Below are 8,247 nucleotides of genomic sequence, written 5' to 3' on the forward strand. Positions count from 1 at the left end.
TTTTTAAATTGTGTTGTCTGTGACAAAGCCTCTTTAATTAAGCGTTCGGCTGTGGGTCCATTTGCACGTTTTTGCAGGTAATAGACACGTAAACCGCAATTTCGTTGGTTTGTAATGCCCTACTGAACAGTATTTACATGACAAAAGTAAAGACAAACTTTTAGGCACATTTTAACCCCCAGCTGTTAAAAGTGACATCTTTTTCAGGAAGCCATAACGTATATTAAAACTAAGGGTCTGTGGCAGCAACATACTGGTAGATAAGTAATTATTTAGCCTCCTTAACATCAACGAAAATTAAAAACAAAATAGTTCCATTAAGTAGTACCCTTACAATTCAGTTTTTTTTTCCTTCAAATGTGATAACAAATATTTTTTTTAGTTATTTTTATGCCAGCAGAAGCAGTATGCACCATGTGTATATAAAATTATTTTCCTCCTATATCTCACTGTTTCGTGTGCTTCCAAAATAAATTTACGTAATTATATATTTTAATTACATTTAATCGTATATATCATCTTTTATATTTGAAATTGAAATGTGAGATGAAATTTTACATAACATTAACCTGCAGGCGTAAACAATCGCTTTATCAATTCTAATTAAAATGTAAATCTTGACAAACATTTTAACGGTTGTTTTATTTTGCCTTTGTATGGGGTAGACTATCGGAACAACAAATTATGGAAACAAAAAAAAGTCTTAAAAGCTTACTACAACGCTAAAATGTAAAAGAGTTAGTAATAAAAAGAAAAACATACCTTTGAACCCCCCCCCCCCCCCCCCACGGTATTTCAGCAAATTCTTTGTATATTTTTATATTTTATATATTTATTTGAAGCTGTGAACTTCAAATTAGCAGAGCAAAAATCATTTATTGGTAATATCACGGCCACATAACGAACAAGGATGATTTTCGAACATTGCTTGTAAATGACACATTCATACAAATTGAGATACATTTGAAATAGGTCGGACCGACGTTTTGGAAGTTTACACGAACGCAATCCGTTTTAATTTTCTCGAATTTTGCCCATCCATTCCCCATATTGGCCTTTCTGTGTTTCTTTTCTTATCGTTATTATGATGTTTCAGTTAATTCTATGACCAGTTGGTCAGTGCCGAAACTGCCTAACATTGCGTGACATAGTCCCTTTAAAACTCTCGAAGCCACTTTTTATTTATTTTTTTTTTTTAATTTCACTTTCTTTCAAATTCCCGTATAATTGGGTGCTAAAACCATTTACATTTTAAAGATCAATAAAAAAAAAACTAAATCTTTGTTAGTAACACTCTGCACACAGTGAGCTTTGCGTACAGTCCGAATTGTCTTCTTGACTTCTGAAAAAAGCACGCCTAGTTTGTTTAATTTCTTTCTGGTTTGGGTAAGCTGCCCAAAAAGATATTTATTTTAGAAAAAAATTGTATCCTATGGCAGCTTATGGAAGAACCATCATCTCAGCTTCTGGCAGGGAATATCCCGTCTGGGATATTACTCAACGGGTTCTTGGGTGAGGCGCGTGTGATTTTATAAATTGTCTTTTGCTAATGTCCTAAAATTGAAGCGAAAACTTTTATCCCTCTCTCCATGTACGGCGGGTGGATGGCGGGGTCTTCCCTCGCCTTGCTGGGATAACACTTTGTATATGTTTTTAACGTAAGATTTCGAAGCTTGCTAGAAATAAATTAGCAAAACTTAGCACAGTCAAAGCAACACATACTACAGTATAAATTAATTGTGATAAATTTCAGAAGGCCTAACCTATGAAAGTCTAAAAAAAAAACATGAAAACAAAACGTTAGAAAAAGAAACAAAAAAGTTAACATGAATAAATAAAAATAAAAACGAAAAAAATAAAAACTATTTTGTTCTAGCAGGCTGAGCCTGCAATGCAGGCGCATTTTTACAAGCGCGCGCATTTTGATCAGGTGAGGGCCATCTTGGATTCGAACTCGGGATCCGGAGTGAAGAGGCTTGGGGAGAAATTTCAAAAGCGTCTTAGATAGATAGATGACTTTATTTATCCACGGTAGTTCCTCTCAGCAAAAATCTATTAACAAACATATGAATTAAAACTATTATGATATGAAAGTAAATTACAAGAAAAATGGCCCAAACTAAACTAACTGACTACCTATTCATATAAAAAGAAAAGAAACACAAATGTACTGCTTTTCAGGGATGTCCTAGGGAGTAATAGTGGATTTCCACTGACGCGTAATTTTTTACGTGCGTGAAAAAATTAGAGGCAATGTGTGAACGACTTGCTTTAACGTGTACGCCAGCCGTTCATACATTGTTTTTTAATTTTTTTCACGCACGTTAAAAATAACGCGTCAGTGGAAATCCACCATAAGAGTGAGCAAGACAAAAAACGTGAACAAAATTATCCAGCACTCGTCCATGCGCCATCAAAAACGCCTGCATTTGACAATGATGTGAGTAAACAGATGTTTGAGGTTTAAGCTGATAAATTTCAAACTGACAACGTAGCATCGCAGCTCAAATCTGTTTCGTGTAACGTGTAATCTGATTGGTTGTTCAGACTCATGCGTGAATAACTCTTTACTGGTGAATAGCGTGATTGTTTAAACCAAGCTGCAGCTGCTCGCACGTGTATCAAATGCTGTGAATCACGGAATATTTTAACAGTAATACGATTAGGCCTGTCTCTTGAATTATATTCTAGAACTGTTTAAAATAGAAGAACACATTTTTATGTTAGGCCATCCCAATAAAATGTTTCGTTTCCCATCGCCCGACCCATTTTTTTCGAAAAGTAAAAAAAAAAAAATCCAGATTCACTAGTCAAAGAAGCAAGTACTTCAATTTAGAAACACACGATCTTGTTTTATTAACACTAATTGGTATGATGTGATGTCTTTGTCTTTAATAAACATCGATACTACGTTATTTAAAGACTGTTAAGGAATAACGAACGAACAGACCACGTTTTCGAGTTGACTTTGTAATCAGGCTTTCTTACTTAGCAGCCCGGCCTTTTCTGGAACCCAGAATCCTTCAAGTGTTCATTCTTTTTTTTTTTTTTTTTTTTGCCCGACCGACCGACCCACCATCACAAGAGACGGGACGATGGGAAACGAAACATTTTATTGGGATGGCCTTACAAGAAAAAAAAAAAACATTTTAAAATACCTACCGTTATTTATTTTAAGATTAATGCTGTACTATGTAAAAACAATATGTAATTAAATAACGCATTTTGAAAACCACGCTATCACTACAGACATAATTAGACTTTAATGAAAGACAGGGGCTTCAGGTCACAATGTTGGAATGATAATCAATCCAGCCGACTACTCGTTTTTCATCAGTGTTAAAATAAACGCCTTTGATTTTGTTGTCACAGTTTGTTTTTATAGCCTGTTTAGTATACACTTAAGTTTATCAATAATTCAATTACGCATTTCAAGCAAGACACGACGTTTGCGCTAGCGTTTGTAAACAGACGTCCTATTCTCGTCTGGATGTTAAGCGCGTAACGACATCCGGTTAACTCTCAAGCCTATGTTTGTCTAGACAGTTATGAAGTAAGAAACATTTCATCACGCTACCTTGCCAAGAACGTTGTGGTCATCAGCTAATTCGATTTATCTGTCAGTATTAACGATCTCGTTTGAAACCAATGAGCCAATCAGCGCTTGCAATCTGTAACGGTTCTTTAAAAGCACTGTTTGTAAACAGAAATCACCCTTCTGTGCCAATAGACGCAGAGGACTATAAAAGCTCATAACACAGCAGGAGTTGACCAGTTGAATTGCGTGCTTTCTGAGAGCCAGTATTGACCAGTATTTACTGCAGCCGTCGAAGAAAAGCAAGTTATAACGACCTTATTAACGCGCCGAGATCCGTTTAACAGAATTATGAACGCTAAGTGGATTTTAGTTCTTTTCGTGGGGATCATTGTGGTTCTGCACATTTCCAACGCAGAAGTAGATGAGGATTGGCTTCGCCAAGGTGCAGAGTTTGAAAACCGGCAAACACAAAGGAGAAGTAAGGACATTCTTTAGTTTATGGCAGTATATATATGCATATGTTTCCCTGCGATAATTTTTGGCTCAACAACCAGAGAAAAATGTCCAAAAAGAAAAACGGAAAACTAGATTTCATAATTCTTGATGATAATCAGTATCTTAGAACAAAATATTTAACAACACTTTAAAGGTCAAGCTGCTTTTAACGGCATCTTTAGTTAAACTGCCTTTTTCTGAGAGAGGAATTGGCGACGATACGAGAAAAATATATTGAAAACTCATTCACTTAAATTTTAGTTCCCTTTACTTACTAAAAGCAAATTCAAGTGCCTTAGACGTTTTTTAGTGGAATTGCGCCTCTATCCAAAACTGAGATAGAATTAAAAACCCAGTAGACCGTGTCAGGTGGAAAGGGTCTGGATAATCTGTGACAGCTGACCCACAAAATTTGACCGGCATAGTATAAAACATGGACTGGACTCTGGACTGGACTCTGGACTCTGGACTCTGGACTCTGGACTCTAAAAAACCTGGACTCAAAAAATCTGGACTCAAAAAAAAAAACTATTGACTCCACTACAAAACAATTAAAAACAACGAAAAAAAAATAAGAATAAAGATAAAAATTAGCCACAGAGCCACGGATTAAGTTAAATACAGACCAGTTTTAAAAGACAGTAATGCCTGTTGCCTTGCTTGAGGTGTTTGGCATGGCGTTTAGCCAAAGAGAGTCCTCTGTTTAGAAAAGAGTTAATTTTTTTTTAGGGGTGTGGTGTAATCAGGGCGTTCTGATACAGAGCGTATTTTTATTCTGTCAAAAAAATATACCTCGGCCTAATTGTATTTTTCGACAAAGGCTCTATTTCTTTCTATCAAGGCTCCATTTTCTGCAAGTCTCTATTTCTGCAGCCGTTTTTAGGGATGTCACGCAACGCCCCCCCCCCCCCCCTCCCCCTATTTGGGGAGGAGCGTTGCGTGACATCCCCTTTTTGAAAAGGTGGATGGTATGTTGTGACAAAAAGAATGAATTGCTATTTTGTCCTTTTTTCTCTTTTTGAAGTGCCGACTGCCTGTATCTCTTCAGATGCTGTTTTTAATGTATAGTTTGTCCTCGGCCCGATGCCTATTTCTCTCGTATGGGTGTCATTAACATGTGTATAACTATTTATTAAAGGCAGGGATGCCACTAAGGTGGCTAAAACTTTGTCAATTATTTGTAATTACCTGTTTGAAACATTCAGAGAGATATCACGCATTTGATATCTTTAATCAGTTTGACATATACTAGGTGAATTGTCACGGGAGATAAATGAAACGGCTTTAAGTATTCGCAAAATAGACAGATATTTTCAAGCATACATTGTATCGACATTTGCGTCAATTTTTAATTGCTATAAAAACCTAACAATAAGCTTGCCTATGATTACAATATTTACCAGCACGCAACCCTTGAGTGTCAGCTCAAAATGTCGCTAAAATTATGAAACATAACAACGCTGCATGCACCAGTTTCTAGCAACCGTGACAGTTCACCTAGTACCTATATATCGAACTGATTAAAGATAACAGATTCGTGATTTCTCTCTGAACGTTTCAGAGCCCTGTTGTTTTGATAATTAGTTATACATATGTTATTGACACCCATACGAGAGTAGTAACAGCCATCGGGCCGAGAACAGACTCCACTTTACACAGCATCTGAAGAGATACAGGCAGTAGGCACTTCAAAAAGAGAAAAGAAAAGACACAATAGCAATTCATTCTTTCTGTTACAACAAACCATCCACCACTGCGCATACTTTGACAGAAACGCAGTCTCCTTTGCAGCATTTTTTGGGATGTCACACAACGCTCCCCCTCTTGGGGAGCGTTCAGAGCGTTGTGTAACATCCCTATAAACGGCTGCAGAAAGAGAGAGACTAGAAGAAATAGAGTTTTGATAGAACAAAAATCAGCCTTTAATATTATCAGCCTTAACACAGGTCTGTATTTCACATAAATCATCGTGTGGATAATTTAATTTAATTCCTTTTGTTTTTAATTTTTTTTTCATTGCAAGTCCAGGTTTTTTTGAGTCCAGAGTCCAGAGTCCAGAGTCCAGAGTCCAGAGTCCAAAGTCCAGAGTCCAGTCCATGTTTTATACTATGCCAATTTGACCAGCCTGATGATGACTTAATTTAATTTAATTTAATTTAATTTTAGTGCCTCTCAAAATAGCTTACTATACTGATGACTGATAAGGCCAGAAATTTGAACTGGAATTTTTTTAAACGGCTAAATTAATAGAATTTTTAAAATGAGCGCAGGAAATTTCTCTCTACCATGGCACTATCTGACAACTAACAAAAGGACACAATTTAAAGAACCCGCAGCCCAAAAATCCTTCAACCTACTATCTGTCAAACGGTTTTTGTTCGGTCTTTGTACGGAACAGAAAAACATTCTTGCCGCCTGCTAACGACCTTTTGACAAACGGCCAAAATTTAAATTCACAAATTCCCCAAATTTTAACTGACAGACTGTCAGGCAAATGACCAATATTTGAACCTCTGGACTACAGTACAGTGAACGAGACGAGGGCAGGGGTGCACTGTCGTTCCTTGTCGGTAACTTAGTTTGTTGTGTCTTGTCTGTGGTCGAAAATTAAAGAAACATGTGTTTTTTAACCCTTACCCTTTTTTGGACCCGTCCAGTGTTTCTTATTGGTCGTTTTTTACTGATAAAAATTCAAAACTGAGCAACAACGAATCAGCGATCTTTCTAGACTAACGGTCATCGGTTTGGATTTTTTGGAAATGCTCGGTATGTTTAATCACGCAATCAAGTTACATAGGTCACGCGATGCGACGTACAACTCAGTAAGGCCCCTACTTCAAAGTGGAATAACGTTGACAAATGTACATTAATCGTTTGCATGATGTATTTGTCCTTTAGCTACACACCGTCACTGTCCGATTTAAGTATTACATCCTTTAATTTACTTTGATATTGATTTTACAGGTTTTTGTCATGATCAGAATCCCATCAGATGCTTTATAAGAAGACATTTTTGCTATAACGCAGGATGGTTTACAAGATACAGATATTTCATCAGCTTTGTCAGCGAAGAGTGTCCTTACACTTGCGGAAGTTGCTAAGGTAAGCTATTTCGCTTTTAGTTTGTCAACAATTCTAATGTGCAGTATGCGACTCTTCAAATAGAACTCCTCAACTCGGCTGTTGAGCATATTTTTATGCGTGATGCCTGTAATGCACTTTCTATTTCATAGATTTCAGTATTTTGTAAAATATACTTTGAATTGTTTGTTTTTAACTATGGGCTATATTTCCGGGAAATAATTCTGTTGCGTTTTTTCTGTTTCATGTGTGTTCAGTGACTTTTGCTCTCTTTGGAACTGAGATTTTCTCGGTTTTTTATTTTCTTTTTCTTTGCCGCATCCACTTTTCGACAAATTACTTAGTACAAATATTTTTTATTCATATTCATTTATCTTTATTTTAGGTTATGCTGAAGAAAACGCCAGGAAAGCTAACAGTTAGCAGCAATATGTAGTAAAATATTTTGCTGCCTGTTTTCGATTCACAAAGTACTCTCAGATACCTTCTTGGTATATATCCGTAAAAAATATTGTAAGAATGCGATCTAGAGACAGTATAAAACAGGATTCTCGCTCTCGTAGTTTGGATATATCAAGTATTGTTCTAATATTCCATTTTAATATTAACCGATAAGCTTGTCAAATGTTAGAAATGACAGATGCTGTAACTTGAATAAAAACTCTAATTATAGCCAAGAATCGCGTATTTTGATTTTTTTTTTGTACTGGACTTAATCCTTTAAGTTATTGAGGCGACTGTTGTGATTAGGACTTGAAATTAGAAACAAATTGCCATAACTGTCATTCGATCGATAGAGCGGTTTTCAATTGAGTTCCGAAAGTAATTCGCTTTTGCATTACTACGCTTGGTGATTGGTTTGAAAATCTCGTGCCAAACTTTCTTATCCAATCCGAAGTAAAACGAAGACCAATCAAGGCTCTTTCGCACATGTTTACTGGGATATTCTACTGGGAAGGGGGGAGGCTTAGTACTATTGTACAGCAACTAATTTGAATAGGTTTTCCATCATGAAAACTTAAGTCTCTTTGTACGATGTTAATGGCAGAGTGTCTGCAAAACGGTTAGCATGGTTACCAAACTCTTGAAACTCTAAGGGACGGACCATAATGTTCTTGGAGGGGGAGGTATGA

The 8,247-nt window shown here is 36.4% G+C and overlaps 1 long non-coding RNA gene across 1 annotated transcript; it reads left to right on the plus strand.

Annotated features, from left to right (window-relative positions):
- The first annotated feature begins 3,751 nt into the window (after positions 1-3,751).
- On the plus strand, positions 3,752-7,794 carry LOC144638719 (uncharacterized). The gene is made up of 3 exons (XR_013567996.1): positions 3,752-4,016; positions 6,998-7,135; positions 7,500-7,794. It is a non-coding gene; the product is annotated as an uncharacterized LOC144638719 (long non-coding RNA).
- Positions 7,795-8,247: the final 453 nt, after the last annotated feature.

The sequence above is a fragment of the Oculina patagonica genome, chromosome 14, assembly GCF_052425735.1.
Source record: "Oculina patagonica isolate OP01 chromosome 14, crgOcupat, whole genome shotgun sequence".
NCBI classification, from domain to species: Eukaryota; Metazoa; Cnidaria; class Anthozoa; order Scleractinia; family Oculinidae; genus Oculina; species Oculina patagonica.